Source organism: Mytilus edulis, chromosome 2 (assembly GCF_963676685.1).
Source record: "Mytilus edulis chromosome 2, xbMytEdul2.2, whole genome shotgun sequence".
NCBI lineage: Eukaryota > Metazoa > Mollusca > Bivalvia > Mytilida > Mytilidae > Mytilus > Mytilus edulis.
Genome location: NC_092345.1, coordinates 27,876,706 through 27,896,063, shown reverse-complemented (window position 1 = coordinate 27,896,063; position 19,358 = coordinate 27,876,706). Strand labels below are relative to the sequence as shown.

The 19,358-nt window shown below is 30.1% G+C and overlaps 1 protein-coding gene across 1 annotated transcript in view; it reads left to right on the top strand.

Moving 5' to 3' along the window:
• The window catches only part of LOC139511895 (homeobox protein Hox-D3-like), a 45,831-nt gene that overhangs the window by 1,019 nt on the left and 25,454 nt on the right, over positions 1–19,358 (top strand). Inside the window, exon 2 of the mRNA XM_071299041.1 lies at positions 16,644–16,679. The gene's annotated coding sequence lies outside the window, so the exon portion shown is untranslated. The remainder of the gene's footprint in view (positions 1–16,643; positions 16,680–19,358) is intronic.

The window sequence follows — 19,358 nt, the reverse complement described above, 5'->3', positions numbered from 1 at the left end:
AACGTTTAATATAGTCATGCTTCATTTATTGGTAAACCAAAAGGATATCTATATTTCTGGTAATATATTTTATATAATATCTAATCATGCAATTTATTATAGCTTAAATTTAACAATGAAATGTCATTTTCCTAAGAAAATTTAAACGTTAAAATAAATTTATGACAAATTTTGTGTAAATGTAAATAGCTAAAACTCACATATTAAAATAATATTATGTATTTGCAATAATGAATTTTTATCAATGTCTTTTTCAAATGATCTTACAAGTTGATTCACTTTTTTTTTAACACAGTACGAAAATGTGTTAGTCTGTTGTTGAAATCACAGGTGTACAAGTCCTCTATTAGATTTATTTTTAACTTTTTGATCAAACATTAAGAAATCGAATTACTATACAACAACTACTGATATTGAAAATAAAAAAAAAACTTACTACTTTAATCGCATTCCTTGAATAATACTCATTTTCAAATGTGCAGATTAGCAAAAGGATTGAACTCTGAAGTTTTGACATAAAAGGGAAAAACTAAAGAACAACAATTTGAAGGTTAACTGTTGATTTTGCAACCTATTGTCCATTTTAGATGAAAATTCACTCCCAAAGTAAATCTTGGTCAATTTTGACAAAGTTAAATTTTCAATTGGATTTCGTTTATTATTCAAGTGTAGATCGGTCGGAAAGCGGAGAAGGACACTGCTTAGAATCGGAGCTTATAATATAATCATTTGAGTTTATTTAAAAATATAAATATTATGGCATTATTTAAATAATTGTATTTTGCCCGCATTATATTCAAGCCTTCAAGTGTTTGCACCATCTTAAATTATTATGTTAGAAAGCTTTAAAGATATTTTTTTTGTATAAAACGTAAATATTGAATGCAAATCTTCATTTACATCTATTTTTTATCTAAAACCAATTCTCCTAATTTTGAAGATTTGTCTGTTTGTGTTTTAAAAAATACCATTTCTATATATAGTCTTGAATAATGTTGGCAGTGAAGATGCAAGTAAAATTAACTAAGAACATGTTTAACACTGTCACATTCTCTATGGGCCTGTCACAAGTCAGAAGCTTGTGATTTAACATTTTGTCAAACTCTACAGCTGTTTCTCATTGTTAAAGCTCGTACGTTTGCCCTTATATGGTTGCTTACATTTTCATCATTTGGACTTTGGTGGATAGTTGTTTCATTTGCAATTATATCCTACCACATCTCTTTATTTGTACAGTGGTGTTAATAAAGCTGGTTCAAGCTGAACTTAGTGTTAATAAAAATGCTGCAAATTCAGTTATTTCAAGCTGAACCGCTTGGTGCTAATAAAACCGCTGTAAATTTAGCTGTTTAAGGTGAACTTATTGATAATAAAACTGCTGTTAATTTAGCTGTATAAGCTTAACTTAATTTTTTATAAAACTGATGTAAATTTAGCTGTATTAGCTGAACTTAATGTTTATTAAACTGCTGTTAATTTAGCTGTATTAGCTGAACTTAATATTTATAAAACTGCTGTTAATTTAGCTGTATTAGCTGAACTTAATGTTTATAAAACTACTGTTAATTTAGCTGTATTAGCTGAACTTTATGTTTATAAAACTGCTGTTAATTTAGCTGTATTAGCTGAACTTACTGATAATAAAACTGATGTAAAATTTAGCTGTATAAGCTGAACATATTTGCAATAAAACTGATGTGAAATTTAGCTGTATAAGCTGAACTTAATATTAGCAAAACTACTTCAAATTTAAATGTATAAGGTGAACTTAATGTTAAGAATACTGCTGTAAATTTAGCTGTAAAATCTGAACCTAATGTTAAAAGAAACAGATGTAAATTTAGCGGTATAAGCTGAACTTTATGTTAATAAAACTGATATGAATTAAGCTGTATACGCTGAACTTGGAATTCACCAGTAATCAATACAAGCCGTAGTAAACTATTTAGTATATTTTCTGGCTACATATGTTTGATTCAGTGGATCCTCTTCTGCTTGGTTCTTAATGATCCAACTTGACTGCAACTTCCATATGGATTTGCATAAAATTTATCGACTTTATCAACTAAGTTTTTGTTTCACATATTTCGGAAATTCAAAACACAATTTATAAATGACGATTATCGAACGTATTATGCAATAAGACAAAAGAGACCGTCGTTTTTGCCATGACATTACGATGAACTATAACAGTTATTTTAAAGCCGTTGCAATTAACATTATTAATATTTTGAAACATTAACAAATCACCCATGGTTTGTTATTAGTCTTACAAGTATAAGAACTACGATATAGGAAAATTTTATAAGTATAAGAAACAATTTTAATGAGTAATGTTTAGTTGTTTTAACTATTGATCATTAATTGTACTAGTATAAAGTTTTATACTGTTAGTGTCTCAGAAGTCAGTATTTATGGCTGGATATTGATTGTTTTATGTGTAAATATTATAATTGTTGTATATGTTTTATGGCAATCAATATGTGACACTTTAATAAACAAATTTATATTAACATTGAAAAGTTTACCTAAGATAAATTTGGCCATTATCTATAGCACCATTTTGGTCATGTAGCTCTAGTTTTGGAATATATACATCCTATATCATAGACTCTAAAATATTTGAATTTTAGAGTTATTGGTGAAGGTAAATTAAGAAAAGAGCTTCGGACACATTCAATTTACAAGGTGTTAGTTTCAAGTTTCTATCTTGTATATTTCTATAAAGAATTGAGAGTGTGATAGGTGCAAGACATCTGTGTATTGCTTTTCATTTAAGAGGGCAAAAATAAAAAGAAAGCAAAAGCAAAAAATAATAAAAATAAAGTACGTATAAAGAAATGAAACAACTACTGATTTAATTACTATAAAAATGAATATTAAGATGTTGAGGTAACAACAAATAGCAAGGATAAGTGAAATCTACAACTAATCAAATTGTCAATTTCAAAACAAACAAAACAGGTTCTTTCTTTCCTTGGTTTCTGTATTTATATTAAGCAGTTATAAGATAAAAAATATTCTTATATCTACTTAATTCAACATACTTTGTCTAACTTTCCTGGAAAATCTTTATCTAACTTTTTCAGAAATTTAACGAATTCTAATTTGGAATATTAATCTTGGACTTCCTCAAAGTCTAACTCGGGCGTTATACAAGTCTGAGAGAATTAATCTTCAACTCTATAAAATTTAATCTGGATCATATCAGATCGATCTACTGTTTCTGTTTGGAGACTTTTCAGTTTGGGATATGTCAGTGATTTCTGTGGAATTTTCGCTCTTTTGAAAAGCCGTCAAAAACAATCAATTGGAAATATGGTTTTCTATATATTTGTCAGTTTGAAGGGGAATGATTAATGATCTTACCAGATTTTTACGTTTCCCCGTATTGATTGTTTGGAAAGATCAATTTCTCTTAAGCCCTTTGTTGAGATTCACAGACATCTCAGAATTGTACCGTATAATTCAAGCATAAAAATATAAAGCTTTCTGAAACGCTGTTTTACAACATATATATATATAGTATATGTGCCTGTCCCAAGTCAGGAGCCTGTAGTTCGGTGGTTGTCGTTATTGCTGTGTTACATATTTGTTTTTCGTTTATTATTTTGTACACAAATTAGGCAGTTGGTTTCGTCGTTAGGATTGCTTTACATTTGTCATTTTGAGGTATTTCATAGCTGACTATATGCGATATGGGCTTTTGAGCACATGGTTGAAGTCCGTATACGGTGACCTATAGTTGTAAATTTCCGTGTCAATTTGGTCTCTTGTGGAGAGATGACTCATGGGTAACCATACCACAATTTCTTTTTTATATATAGAAATAAGAAGATGTGGTATGAATGCCAATGAGAATTTCTTCAAATGTCACAAAACTACACTAACAAACGAAAACACTGAACAACAGGTTCCTGACTTAACGCTATTCTCCTTTCTTCTTCTACATACCATTTGAATGTTATGTTAAGCATACGGTACTGTGACAGGTTTTACCAAGTATTGAACACTATACAATGCTTATTGAGTATAGTTGTCTCACTTAATATTATACTGCAACTCCTCTTTTTTAATTTTCAAATCTTTCTGAATATTACATTTTGATTATCTCTTTGACATTTAATTGGTGTTTTTTCTCTCTTGCATACTTGTAAAGCAAAACTAAGAAAAGTGTAAACATTGATTCTTGAAAATGCCACTACAAATTCCATATTTTAATCAAAGATAATAGCATTCTTTGTTTTCTTGTAACTGAAAGTAGAAAGCATAATGGACAAGCAATTGCAATTATGAGTGAATTTAAGGACTTTAAATCTATTCAATAGTACCTTAAAAATATGCCTACCAACCGTCTCCTGTCAAGCTATCATGAAACTGCGTTGATTATATACCGAATACAGAGAAAATGAAATGCTAAATATTCATGTGTTCCCTCATAATGTTTTAATACTTCGATACACATAAAGTATAACAAAGATGTAGCAAGTTAATTATAACGATTAAGTTTATTCATTGCAAAACGTTTTACGCGCAATTGACTGTAATGAAAGAAACAGGTTTTCCTTTATATTATTTTAATTCTATACAGTAAAGAAGCTGTTAAAACTGTGAATTTATTGAGCATATATGGGAATTCATCTTGAATGTTTTGATCAGTTTATTGGTCGGCATCATACCTTTCTTTTTTGGTATCCGAAAACCGTGACTACACTAAATTTATGATTAGAAATATTGGTAAAAATGTCTGAGAGATTTATTACTAGTTTTACGTTCAAATGGATATTTACTCTTACTGAAATACACAAAAATAAAGAATGATTCACAAAAAATATCTGTGTTCACGGATAGTAGATGACACACGCGCGTTGGATTGTTTGGTGCTCAATGCGCGCACACATAAGAACCGAATAGTTTTAGTTGTATTTTAAATGACAAATGTCAGACCTGTGCTTGTATTTTTCAATCCTTTATAGCCAAACAGGCACCCTAAGCAATATTTTTGGTAATGACTATTCTAAATCCTGAAAGTCAGACATATATATTATAGTCCAAATTAAGACAGGACTAGTAAATTCTACAAAATTATAGATGAATGTTTAAACGACAACTTCTAAAATGCTTGTCGATAATTTGGCAGAAAAGACAAGTTGATAATGTATCAGGATAACATAATACTGTAATAATAAACGTTAACAAAATTTCAGAAGTTTCTTAAATAAAGGCAACAGTAGTATACCGCTGATCCATGGACAAAAAACAAAACCGGAATAACAAACTAAAACTGAGGGAAACGCATTAAATATAAGAGGAGAACAACGACACAACATTAAAATGTAACACAAACACAGAAACGGACTTAGCATAATCTTTTGAGAATAACAAATATAACATCAAAACCGAATACAAAAATTAAAACATTTAATTAAATTATGTTTCTAAATCAAGGGTGGAAGATTCCAAAGGGAATAGCTGCTCGTTTAGGTATGGTTATTGATACAAAAAGAGGTGCAACATATCTTTCAAAATCAATTTGCACACAAGAACGCATCATTTGATTATATTTTAAACTAGCTATTTATTTGACAGTACTTATGAAGGTAGTATTATGAAACTGCTAGGTGTTGCTTTGCACATATAGCTTGTGAACACTATAGAAGAGTGTTGTGAATCTAGCTTCGGAATGATATGTATTGTTCCAGATTCTAGAGTGATAATGAACAGGAGAGTGTTACGACTGAAACATTGGACGTGATCTATGTTTTAATTTTCATAATAGCTATTTTTTAATTCCTAATGACCAATGAGGGAATTTCCACTGCATTGAAAAGTACACAAAATACCGAATTTCTATCAAATTCAAAAAGAATAGTCCATAAAATCAAACGCTATCATGGGTGTTTCGTTTTCATTACTTTTTTTATGAAAAGATGTACATGTTAAGTACAAGTCTATAGTATTTGGGCAGAGAAATGATGTATATAAAAGTGAATGATCAAATTTGGAACTAAAAGAATTAAACTTTAAGGATTCCTTATCAATAGATATATCAAACATATGATCTACTAAGAATATCGTGCTCTTCAAACATGCAATATTGGATGCACATGTCCCTGAGTTCAATGTACTTGTTATACGTATTCAAGATATCATTCACCCTTCTGGTTCATGTTCTTTTTAACGAAACAAACGCTTACTCATTGTATCTTCGTTGTAAAAACCTGGACATTTGATTTTCCTCATTTGGACATTTCGATCGTATATTCATTATATTAAAGGACCAACACGACAGGGAGAGAAAGATTTTAAATAAAGTTGTTAATAAGTTTAACAAAAGCCGTTAAAAGATTTTACAAAAGTACTTTTTACTATACTTATATAAATAAAGGCAAAAGTAGTATACCGCTGTTCGAAAGTACTACTAGTATATCGATTGACATAAAAAAAATAATAATAAAAAAAACCGCAGTTTAACTAGTTTTCATATATCTATTCCCTCTCTCTTTTAAAGTTATCTCGTGCAATGGAAAAACAAAAGAAAGTAAAAAATAAATTTGTTAAAAACAACAACACGTTTCAATCCAAAATAATCTCATACCAGACAACAGAACCCCAGAACACGCAAGAAAAAAAATATCAATAAACAATGCCATGATATGAATGGATTAACGTATTTTTATTACCGTTATAAAAAGGACTATTTTGATGTACTTTTTGACTGATTGATATTTGTTAAACACAATGTCAGATTAATTAAATGAAACGAAGTTTCAGTTTTCAGTTACACATAAAATGTTTGGGAAAAATTGGAATACTCAGTAACAATGATTCATTACTGTTTGCTTGCCATCTTTGTTCAAATACCACAATTCAGGATGGAAAAAATAAGAACTTAATTAATTAGGAATTATCGTCAATTTTGACCGTGCAATATGAAGGACGACATATAGACTTTCAATACAAAGAACTGACTATTTGGGGAAGAGTTCGAAACAAAAACTCGCCCAATATTGAAAGGTCAAGACTACGACTCGAATTGGCTGTTGGCATGCTCTGATGCACTGAGTTCATTTTGTACTGTCGCCGCAACGTATGACCAAGTAAGTTGAGGTGACCACATTTCAAAACTTCAATCGGTCTTGTTGTATACTGAGTAAATAAAACAAGTTAACAACACACTGACATTAGTTGAAATGATAAAACTTGGAACTTTAAATTGATTTAAAATGCTTAATGACACAATCCATAGATACTGTAAACTGGCTCCTTTAATTGCTGGTGTACCGAAGTTCTATGATTGAAGGGAACATATATTTTCAATTGGGTTTGTCACTTGGTCCCAAATGGTTCAAATCCTATACCGAACTGACAAAAATATGAAACCTTCAAACATACTTTAATAAGCTGTAAATAGTCTATCAAACATAAATTATTAAGAACGATATTGAAACCTTCAAGAGCAAACAGGACTAAAACTTACTTGAACTATAGTAAACGAATTTTAGTCTGAAACGGACAATTTGACCTCAACATCTTCCGAAAATACTGAACACAGATTATTAAGTCATGTCCAGTATTTCAGCCAATGTTCAGATTAATTGACTGCGATATATTTAGTACTGTTCAGACGAATCACATGCAGGCAATTCAGTTCTGTTCAGTAGTTTTTCAGACAATCAAGTAAGTTGTTGATGTGTACAGGTAAAAACAAATCCTGCACAATCGGAACATATACTAGATTACTGCATTAATGTTTCATTTTGTCAAAGATTTGCTCAATATTTTGTAAAGAAACTTAAACTTATCAGCGCAAGCGCGGATATGATTGTCACTTTGAACGAATATTTAGGTGGTAACTACTGATGCAGGTGGATATTGAGATGTGGATCGAACACAAAGTGTTTTATGGCGTAGTTTATATTTTGTTCACCCTTTAATATTCATATTTACTTAATTTTTACTTTATCGAGAAAATGTATATAATAAACAGTAGGTTTTACCAACGACAAAAAATGTTTAACATCGGTATACTACTATTGCCTTTGTTTTTGGTGAATTCATTGTCAAATACATGATATTCTATGCGACTGTCATAAAAGTAAGAGGTTTCGCTAGCTATAAAGCCAAGTTTAATCCGTCGTTTTTTTACATAATAAAATAATTGTTCCAGTCCAGAAAAATGTTCTCTTCGTTTAATATATTTTAAGCTTTTGATTTTGCAATTTATAAGAGATTTTCCGTTTTGATTTTCCTTGAATTTCTTTTTTTTTAATTTTACGCTATACGTCGATTTTATTGGCGTCTTTGATGTATTAATTTGTATATTGGTTTTACGCTGTATGTTTTTTTTAATATGTTAGCAAGTTATGTTGTATGTTTTCACATGTTATGATGTATGTCAGTATGGGTCTCTGAATTATAAAGAACTGTCATACAAGTGGGAGGTCTAGCTACTTATAAAAATGTAACCTACAATTTCCTTGGAAAATGTCTGTACCTAATCAGGAATAATGCAGTTGTTTTTCATTTGTTCCGTTGATTGTTAATTTTTGATGGACTTCTCTTTTTTCAATTTGACTAGGTGTTCGGTACTTTTTTGTATACTTTTGTTCCTGAGACAAAGATTTCATGACAATTGAGGACGTGTGGACATGTTTTTTGACACATAACACTTTCCAAAAATGACTCAGGGATAAAAAAAAAAAAAAAAAAAAGCTGTTCGATGCACATTTTAGTACCCCAACAATCAAAGCTTCATATCGTAAAGGTTATTTACAAATGACGCTGATAAATTATTTTTGATGAAGCGTGCCTCAAAAAGTCCTATTGTTTTAATTTGTTTGTTGTATATCTAAATGATGTATAGAATATATAATCACTGAACTCATCAAACCAGTTATATTAATAAAACTAGATAATATCGGAACAATCAAATTAAATTTTGCAAGTTCAAAACGTTTTGAACTCATATGATATCGTTTAGTTCCATATAGTCATAAAGAGCATACAATAAATAAAGTACGATTATTGGTAAGTGCCACAGACGTAATTTTTTATTTGATAGACTGCATTTGCCGGATATATTAGGTTTTAGTTTGATTGGAGCAGATATTATATAAATACGATGTTTATTTGATGATATTTTACAAGACATCATGACCATATAAGGTTGCTTGTTTTTTAAATAAGGCAATACGACATTGCATCCATGTATAGAACCTACTCTGCCTGTTGGTGTATAATGAAAGAGCAAGGGTGTCGAATACTGGTTTAATCAAAAGCTCAAAAAGTCAAACGAGTAGAAAACAACTGTCGTATTCCTGGAAAGTACAAGCATTTCATTATGTAGTAAACGACGGCTTAAACCTGGCTTTATAGCTAGCTAAACCTCATACTTTTATGACAGGGGCATACAAGTGAGAGAATTAGATAGCTATACAACCAGGTTTATCCAACATTTTCTACATAAGAAAATTCCTGTACCAAGTCAGGAATATGACAGTTATACATGCTTTTGGTTTTGCCATTTGATTAGGGACTTTTGGTTTTGAATTTTTCTCGGAGTTCAGTATTTTTGTGATTTTACTTTTTATATTTCATATATTAACCTAAGTTTTTTGTTTTTATTATTAGCTTGGTTTGACTCCTTCTAATCCTTTGACGCGATTTGAACATCTGTAAGCTACTGTCGCCTTTATTCTTATAGCGGTTGTGCAATGGTAGTCCTACATAACATCATGTTAAGACACCACAAGTTGCTGTAGACACTAAATATATGCAGTTGCACTATAAGTTAATATTTACAGAATGTGTTAAATTCGTACAAATGCTGATCCTTTATTGGCTGAAAGACGAAAAATTTGGTTACTTTTTATGCCTTTTATTTTGTATTTATGAAATCAACTTATGAAGTATAAAAGCAACCCACGATTAAACTATAGAGCTATAAGCTTCGCGAACATAATTCATAAACACATTTTTCCCATTGCTTGTGTACGTCTTGTAAACGATTATGCTTTTTAAAAATCGCAAATTGTCTTCATTTGAACAAAGTAGTTGGCAATTTAATTTGTAACGATAGATAAATGATATAAATATTAACAAGAATTATCATCATATAATTTACATATGATATACAAACAAAATAATGATTTTAATTCAATGAATATTTTACAAGCTTACTTTATTGGAAATCGTCACCTTTGTGTTCAAATTGTAGATTTGTGCATGACGTATCCAAGAGGAATGATAATACGTGTATCTCATTGGACAATTTCTGCCGAAGGTTTGAGTTTCAAGTTTTAACTTCAGAGTTAAAAAGATTGGCTGAATATACCAAATGGATATTCAAACTTAAAAATTGACGAGCAACAGACCATGCCATGGTAAAATAAATAAATGCAACAGTAGTATACAAATGTTCAAAAGCCATAAATAGATTGAGAGAAAAATAATCCGGGTTACAAACTAAAACCGAGGGAAACCGAGATAAAAACGACCAAAAGACAAACAACAGAAATAAAACACAACTTTGAATAGAAAACTAAAAACTGTTCACAAAATGTGAATAACATTTGTTTCATTTCATGATCTGTTAATAGAATAATTGAATACTTTGTGTTAATTCTTTTTTATATCAAATGACAGCAAGTGACCATCAGATTTTGCTAGAAATGCATTTTTTATGAATTATAAAAAGGGTATTTGAGACCAGCCAAATTGAAGGTAAAAAGTGATATTGAATGAATGGTTATATCTAATGAAATTCACAGATATCGCATCGTATTAACCTTAAGCTAGGAAATATTCAATCAAATTGAAAGACAAAGTTCCACTCTTTGATCACATGGATCTGTATGACTACAAACCGTTCTGAATTTACTTGTTTTTAAGAAGTGCGTTTTGCGCTCATGGCCAAGAGGTTTATTCAACTAGTTGCAGCAATGCTTCCAAAACAATGTTCTTTTATAAAAAATTAAGATAGCCCCAACAAAATAAGCTACACAAAGTAAGGTACCACAAGGTTGTAGTGAATGTTTCAAAAACTACACAAAATGACTTTTAAAAGAGAAGTTACTGGTAGTTCCGTTACACAACTTATCAATATAGACAGACATAATACCAATATTCTGATTGGGTGATCAAAGATAAAAGTTATCGATAACAAATAACGCAAAAGTACTTTATGTGGTTGATTTTTTACAATATGACATATTATATAGAATACAGCTTTACATAATTTTAGCTCCAATGTATAAACATTGTACTTTTAAGAAATTGTAAAATCATAGCTCAGTATGACATATTTACTGCATTACAGCGAATATGTACATTATCATGCGCAGAACAAACTCTTTGGTATTTTTAACATCAATATCAGCTTGTTCTAATCAACCACTAAAATAATTCAAGTAGTTCATAATTGTACATGTCAGAATAAAGTGGTTTTTCCAATGATGAAACCATTTTCTATTGCTTTCAAGGTATTTCTATTTGACATAAATTGTAAGATCGGATGTACTATTTCCATTCTCAAATTCAATAAATGATACGCATCATTGAAATTCTTTTAGTGGATTAAGTTCAAGATTAGTAAACATCCATGCAATAGTATGCTGTTTTTCTCCCCTATAAATGAAATGGAAACGTACTATTAGAAATTTTGTCGGTTAATATAGATGTATACTGGTATGGTTAACTTAGTCGTTGTTAATGAATAATAACCGATGTTACAAGAAGTTAGGAAAAGGAAAAGGTTGGGGGCGGGGTTATATTTTTCTCGTAAAATAACATTTTCAGGTCTCCATGGCCTTATGTTTTTGTTAATTTACTTTCAAATGTGAAATTCATATACCGAGAAAGCTCTACATTGAATATGTTTGGTCAAAATAAGATCCTATGTATTTTGGGGCTATTTTTATTCCTTGGATTCAATAGTCTCTTGTTTCCTCATCTTAAAGATTTGGTACAACATATTCATATAAAGTCACATATGTCACTTGGTATGCATATCTTATTATGTGTATTTAACTCTTTGCACTTTCTTATCAAAACAATCAGGCGTTTTTTTACTGTCGTAGTTTCGTATAATGAATACTCATACGTGTTTACATTGCATGTCTTCTATAATATTGTTGTTTAATTATTCAACAGATGCTATTGTTAGTGTCAATTAGACAACTATATTCAAATAAAAGGAATTAATTAACGATACACTTGACTGTAATTATATGTATTACATGTTTTGATGAGTTTTCAGAAAAATTCTTTAGAAGTTTGAAGCTTTCTGACGTTTTTAGTTATGATATTTGAATCAATCTCTGTTTTGTTAAATGTAATTGCATAAACGATTATCATTGCAAAAAAGAACAATCTAAAAAATATGAAATGTATCGATATTTATGTATACATGTACCATAGAGTACATATTGAATATCTACAAACAATATTTGGAGTTGTGGTGTTGTTGTTAAGCTATTTGGTTGGTTGTGTTGTTTGCACAACAATATGTCATATTTTTGTATGTCATATTGTTGTTTTTGCTTAAAAAGTTGTTTGTTTTTCATGTGCACTTTGTATAGAGCTTTGTCTTTCAAATTGTATCGTACAAGCGATTTGGTTGATGTGTTTCCTTGTTGCCCGGATTTGTTTTCCCTCTGTCGATTTGTGACTTTTGGCAGCGATATGCTACTGTTACGATTATTTAGCTAGCTATAAAACCAGGTCGACATAAGACAATGACTGTACCAAGTTAGGAATATAACAGTTGTTATCCATTCGTTTGTTTAATATGTTTGAGTTTTTGATTTTGCCATTTGATAAGGGACTTTCCGTTTTGAATTTTCCTCGGAGTTCAGTATTTGTGTGATTTAACTTTTTGCTAATAATGAGAATTTTGTCCTATATAATAAATATGTGAATCATTTAAGATTAATACCGGGATATGGTTCCAGTACCTCTCTGCACTAGCACGATCGATTCAGTCTGGCTATAGCAAATGCCTTTATCGTATAAACTTCAAAATTTCTAATTAAATGAAATATTTTTTTAAGAACCTGCAGTAAATACAGTCTGTATGTATTTTGCTTTCCGATTGAATTTTTCTTAGGTTTTTGGATGTGTCAGACACTTAGGACACTCTTCAGGGTAAATTGCAGGAGCTTCTTCCAGAAAATGTAAATTGATATAGATAAATACCATTCTCTCCTCCCTACAGAGGAATCCATGAATAAATAAACTTAAAAAACACGACAACAAAAATGCGAGAAGATACAACGGTGGCAATAAAAAACCTTAAGTCGAACGAAAATAGAAAACACCAAGGTATAAAGAAAAACCATGAAAATACAAACAACATTGCATAGGAAACTAAAGCATGATCTACACGTGCCCCACCAAATACAGGGAGTGAAGCCATGTGCTCGGAAGGATAAGCAGGTAATGGAAAGCTGTATTTTTAATCTGTGAAATTCTATATAAAGGATAAAATATATTGGGTCAAGCTACGTATTAGTATTTGGGGAATCAAATATCAAAATTAGGAGGATAGTATCCGGACAAAACAAATCTCCATCTGCTGATCTAACTTGATTGTACAGGTTTGGTTGATGATTTTTGGAGTTCTTTTTCAGTTTGGTACGGAGTATCAAAATCTTTTGTACCTTCAAACCGTTTTTAATCAGGCTTTCAACCCTTTTACGTTGGTCAAAACTGGAAACATATATGTAAGAAACATGTATTATAGATCAGTTGCTATTTCGGATGATTTCAATTATTAAGATTTTTTTTATATGTACTGGTAATGTTCCTTTTTAAATCTCATTTTTGTTATAATATACAGTAACCTATGTTAGTACTGTGTGTTTTTAAATTTTGGTACATTTATATCTTTCGGAGTTAAGTTAGGCATCCATTTCGTTGAACATAGTATATTATAATTCATTGGTCAGCCTAAACTTGCCTCGGGTGTATGATTTTCTCGCACAGTTGAATAAAATTGAGAATGGAAATTGGGAATGTCAAAGAGACAAAAATTAGGCCAAAGAGCACAAAACAAAAGACCTATTAGTGGCCTTCGGTTGTGTTCTGCTCTTTGGTCGGGTCGTTGTCTCTTTGACATATCTCCTGTTTTCATTCTAAGTTCTAGTAATACATCATTCTGTTAATATATGTACTCTTCTGTTAAAATGAAATATGGGCAAAATGGGCGTCTTCCGTAACGATATGTTTTCCTTTTGGGATCTATATAAAGTCAGTTGATATTACATTTACCAAAAGTAGATATTAAAAAGATAAGTCGCATCAGCAATGAAAAGTAGGATTTGGATTATTTAGGTTAATCTTATGGCATTTAAAAGACTACCATGCTGCAGGTTTTTGCACTTTAAGCAATAAAACAGATTACCTTATTTTCAGGTGCAGTGTAACTAGGTGCGAGTTTGTTTAAAGGACAGGCCACTTAAGGCCAAATTGAAATTTTATGATTGCACTTCAGCTTTTCAGGACAGGAGTTTTACATATCTTTTCATTGACATGTCAAACACGGTTGAAAATACCCCAAACAATTTAATTGAATATTCCATCTCCTTCAAATCTGCATTATATTTCCAAAACATTCAATGATAGCTTTCAAAAATCTTCTGAAATGTGGTTATTTGAAAGAAATACGCGTGTCATCTTCAGACTTGTAGATAATATACACTTTTCGAACCTCTTTATACTAGAGAGTGACATATCAATGATCTTCGTTAAAAAAATGTTTGTCTCAAGTTAAAATGATTTGAAAAGGGTGGAGAAATTTACATTAAACAAAATGAGAAAGATGGTCTTTTATTTAAATCTTTGTCGTATTTTGAAAAGGTTCGGCAGTTTGAGATGGGTTCAGGTCAAATTAATGTCGTATTCATCAATATCAACAGTTTTACCTGTCTAAAATGGAAAACACATATTCAAAAACGCAGAAGGAACCCGAACCCTGCTGTTTATTTGTGATCAAATAACCACAACTGCTGATGACAAAAAAATTGTTAAGAGACAGGAAATCGAAGCTTGTCAAGTATTTTGAAGATATGAAAAAAAATAAATGAATTGCTGAACTATTTATTTTTCAAATGTTTGTATATTCAGAAATCAAAGTTTTATGATTTAAATATTAGATACTTAACATAAAAACTTCATATTGTTGTAAGCTAGCAACTTCGGATGGTCATTGGTTTTGATACTCTATACGTTGAATTTTTGTTTCAAATTTCCGGTTATCAAAATGAAATGAAACTGCATTGCAAGGAACACTGACATTTTGTCATTTCTTTATTTTTTTGTTTTCTGTATTTTAATACTTTTAAAGGCTCTTTTAATAATATCCCTACTGAAAAAATTGTTTCAAAGCAGAACACTACTTAGTATCAGCTATTTCAATTAACAAAACCAATTGTAAATTGATACATTTTTTTAATCTCTGAGGTCACAGCAGTTACCGTCTGCTGAAATTTTCTAGTAACCACATATATGCAAAACTTGTGGACTGTTTCGCACTGGGGATTGATATATGAAGGTTATAAAGTTCAAATGTCATTTAATAGTACCCTGTGGAAAATTGCTCTTTGAACGTCTCTAAATACGCCAACAAACAATTATGACTTATTAGTTTCGTATTTTTTCAACATTTTAAAAGGAGGCTTGCATAAATAGAGTTGTATTATGATAGAGCTATTTTGTGCGATAGTACCACTTGGGTCGTAGCGGCAGTTTATATCATTTTACATTTGATTGACATGAACATTGTTTGGATGGAGGATCTTTTTACGAATTTACAGCCGACACAATCACTTTGTTATTTTTCTTGTAACGATGATATTTATTTGAACTTGGTACAAGACTAGTTTATAATTTTCCTGTATATAGAGGCGTTCGTCGCCGTGTAAATTTGTCTTCTACATCATCTCTATTCCCTGTATTTTATAGTTCTTTATTCTATTAACGTTTGTAACTATTTAAGAGATTTTTCCCACAGTATAAAATTGTAACAACACAGAGTGTTCGACAACAAAAAACGTAAACAACTGTGCATATGAAATAAAATAAAATAATATGTTCTCATTCATTTCGTTTTATTTTTTATTTGAAAACTTTTTCAGAAAACAAAATATTCCCGTATAAAAGCACTATCTTAATGTCGAAAAATGGTCTCGGATTATTAAAATAAGGTTTATGTTTTGAAATAATAAAGTTATACTTGCAGTTTTAAAGACAACAAGCACATGTGAATGAAATATATATAAAGCTTCATTTTGTGTATGATTATTTTATTTATAAATCAATAAAATAACTTGAACACTGGATATATGAAGTTAAGAATATTATTTTAGTTATGTGAAAAACAAATAACGATACAGATTACAAAATTATATTTCTAAATTTGAAATATAGGATACTCTTCAGTATTAACTTCATAACTGCATATAATTCATATGTTAAAATACTTTAAAATATAAAATGTTGCTGATACAATTTAGAAAGAATTTTAGATGAAATGAAAATAAAATTTTAAACTTTGGAATAATCGCAGGAGCGAATATGTAAAATATTTTATTATGTATTTATTTTTAACAAAATAAATTTATTGGTTTCTTGTTTCTTTACAGTGTACATGTAAAGTCAGAACATTTTTTCAGACTACGGTAAGTAAGTCTTTTATTCACATTTCAAAAACAAAAATTTACACAGTTACTGTGACATTTTTGTTTTTGTTTGTAACTATATATATTTTTTTTAAATTATATCAACTCCTCGTCTTATTTAGGTGACGTCTTTAGCGGAAAAGATATAATTTGGATAAACAAGACTTTTATGATGAAATGATACATGCAAACTTTATTTTACAATTCTTTTGTCAATCAATAAGTTCTTGTTTATTTTCCCTTTTTCGGATAAAATCGGAGTCACTACCTTTTTTCGATTTTAATGAAAGAGTCGTGTTAAACAGATACCAAATTAATTATGCTTAACATCTTGTGTCTGTCACACCATGAAAGAAGTAAAATGAAAGTCTATATATACTAGTATGATCACACTAACCATTGGTGAAACTGTTGTTTTAAATTATACTAGAGGGAATACGTCAAACGAAAGTTTATTTTTTTTATAACTTTTAACTTACTTTTCACACACATTTAAAACCCACAAATTGTTTTAGATAGAAAATAGGTATGTAAATATAATTAATATTTATTCTCTGACTTACAGGCAGAACTTAATTTATTGCTTTGATATCGTAGATTTGTAAAAATAGACTGCACTTTGAATTTTTATAAAAAGCCAGCTAAAATAAACAGAACAACTTGAAGACAGAATATATAAGACCCTCCCGGGTCTAAAAATGTCAAGATATTTTTTAATATCTTGAAACTGATACTTTAAAAAAAATGAAAATACATACTTTTTAATCCACTGCCAATATTTAGGAATTTAATTGTATTAATTTTCGGAAGATTATCAGAATTTGCCAGAGACTAATAAGGTTACGTTATCTATGCAAAAACCAAATCGATACATTAACACAAAAGATTAGGGAAATACTAATTTGCAGATTCTTTTATTCTTATTAGATATGTAATACCAACTGTAGCATCAAATTCTGATGCTGTACGCAGGCGCAGATTTATGGTAGATACTCTGTTTCTTAGGGAAACAATATCAAGTGAAGTCTTAAAAATGTTGGGTTTTTTTCTATACCAAATTTGAATATATAGAAAATTTCAACATTCATTTATGGAATAAATTTGATTTGCTAAACTCCATCAATTTTCCCCTGGCAGCCATTTTTCCATCAATGATGTATACATAGTGATAATGTTCCACAACAGCGATTTTTAGCAAAAGTTCTGCCAAAGGGCGGTTGTCCTAGTGACGAGTTATTCTCATGTAAATGTTTGAACGAACTGAACTTACCTTTCGCCACAGAAAAATAATCCAAATAAATGTACATATATGACTGAAATAAAGGTATTTTAAAAGAAACATATCACCGCATAAGCACTGAGTACTTGCAAGAATCACAATTTTTTAGCAATAGTTTACTTTATACCTCTACTAGTAACGTCTGAATCCGACAACAAAATAAACCATGGGGAATCTCTAAGTCTACTCGACTTCCAAAATGACAAACGACCTTTTATAATAATAATTTATCATCTTGACAGATTCGAAAATAACAATTCCCCCTATAAAAAAAATCCCGGGAAGAACAAATCGTATCTTGTGCAAACAGATATAATTAGGAGTCTGAGTTTAAACACATTTATTGTAATCATTTTCCACTTTTATTATCGTCTAATTTACATACGAAAACATGATGAACGAGAAATCGAGTTGTATCGACCTCTGCTGAAATTGTTGTCTTTCTTCAGATTATAAATCATTCGGAATGCATCGGACTTATCTGAAGGGTTGAGAAAATACGGTCTTCTCATCGGTCATTAATCTACAATTTCAAATTAAAATAACATAAAATAACTTCATTTACAAGAATTTTCAGTCGAAAGTAATTTATCATAGTGTGCAAATAATTATTTTATAGCCTTAAGTGGTTTTTAATGGACAAGTAATGACCAGTTTTAGCTATATAAACGACTTATCCAACTGTCTAGAACAATTGACTAAACGTCCTAACACTAACACATGATATATTTTTTCCTACACTGTGTTTAATCCTTTATATCTGTATTAATTTTCTTTACATATTAAATTTGGCCGCAGTTCTTCGTCGGTTGTTCAGGAATAAGGATGTTTCAAATGAAATTCGCTTTGGAAATTATAAAATAGTTTTAGGATAAATAGGTAAAATTTATTATTGTTACCCCTCGACAAGAAAGTATTCAAATGAAGACGGATTTAACATAACTTTAGTGGACAATATGTCCTGTTTCATTTGAAACATTTAGATTCATTCGAATGACTGGAATTTATCTCATCAAACACACCGGAACACTGCGCAATTTAAAAGTAAATTGAGGAATACTTCTTGTTCTTTGTATGAATATTGGGAAATTAATTGTTGCTTCCGCTTGTGTGTAAAATTGCGCTACTTCATGTTAGAAGTGAAACATCATATTTTGAATCTACATGATCTGCTTGGATTGAATTCACCACATAAATTCCTGATCTTGAAATGCGAAATTTCAAATTAGAATTAATTGCATAACAGTGTGGTCGACAGTAAAACGTTTGTAGGTTGTAACTTGTTTGTCAACGGCTATGATTTTATGCTCACCCAGTCTGTCAGAGGCCTTCCAGTGGGGATTGAAATATTCACTTGTTACACATTCTGATACATAAAATGAAACTTTCTTTTTACAAAG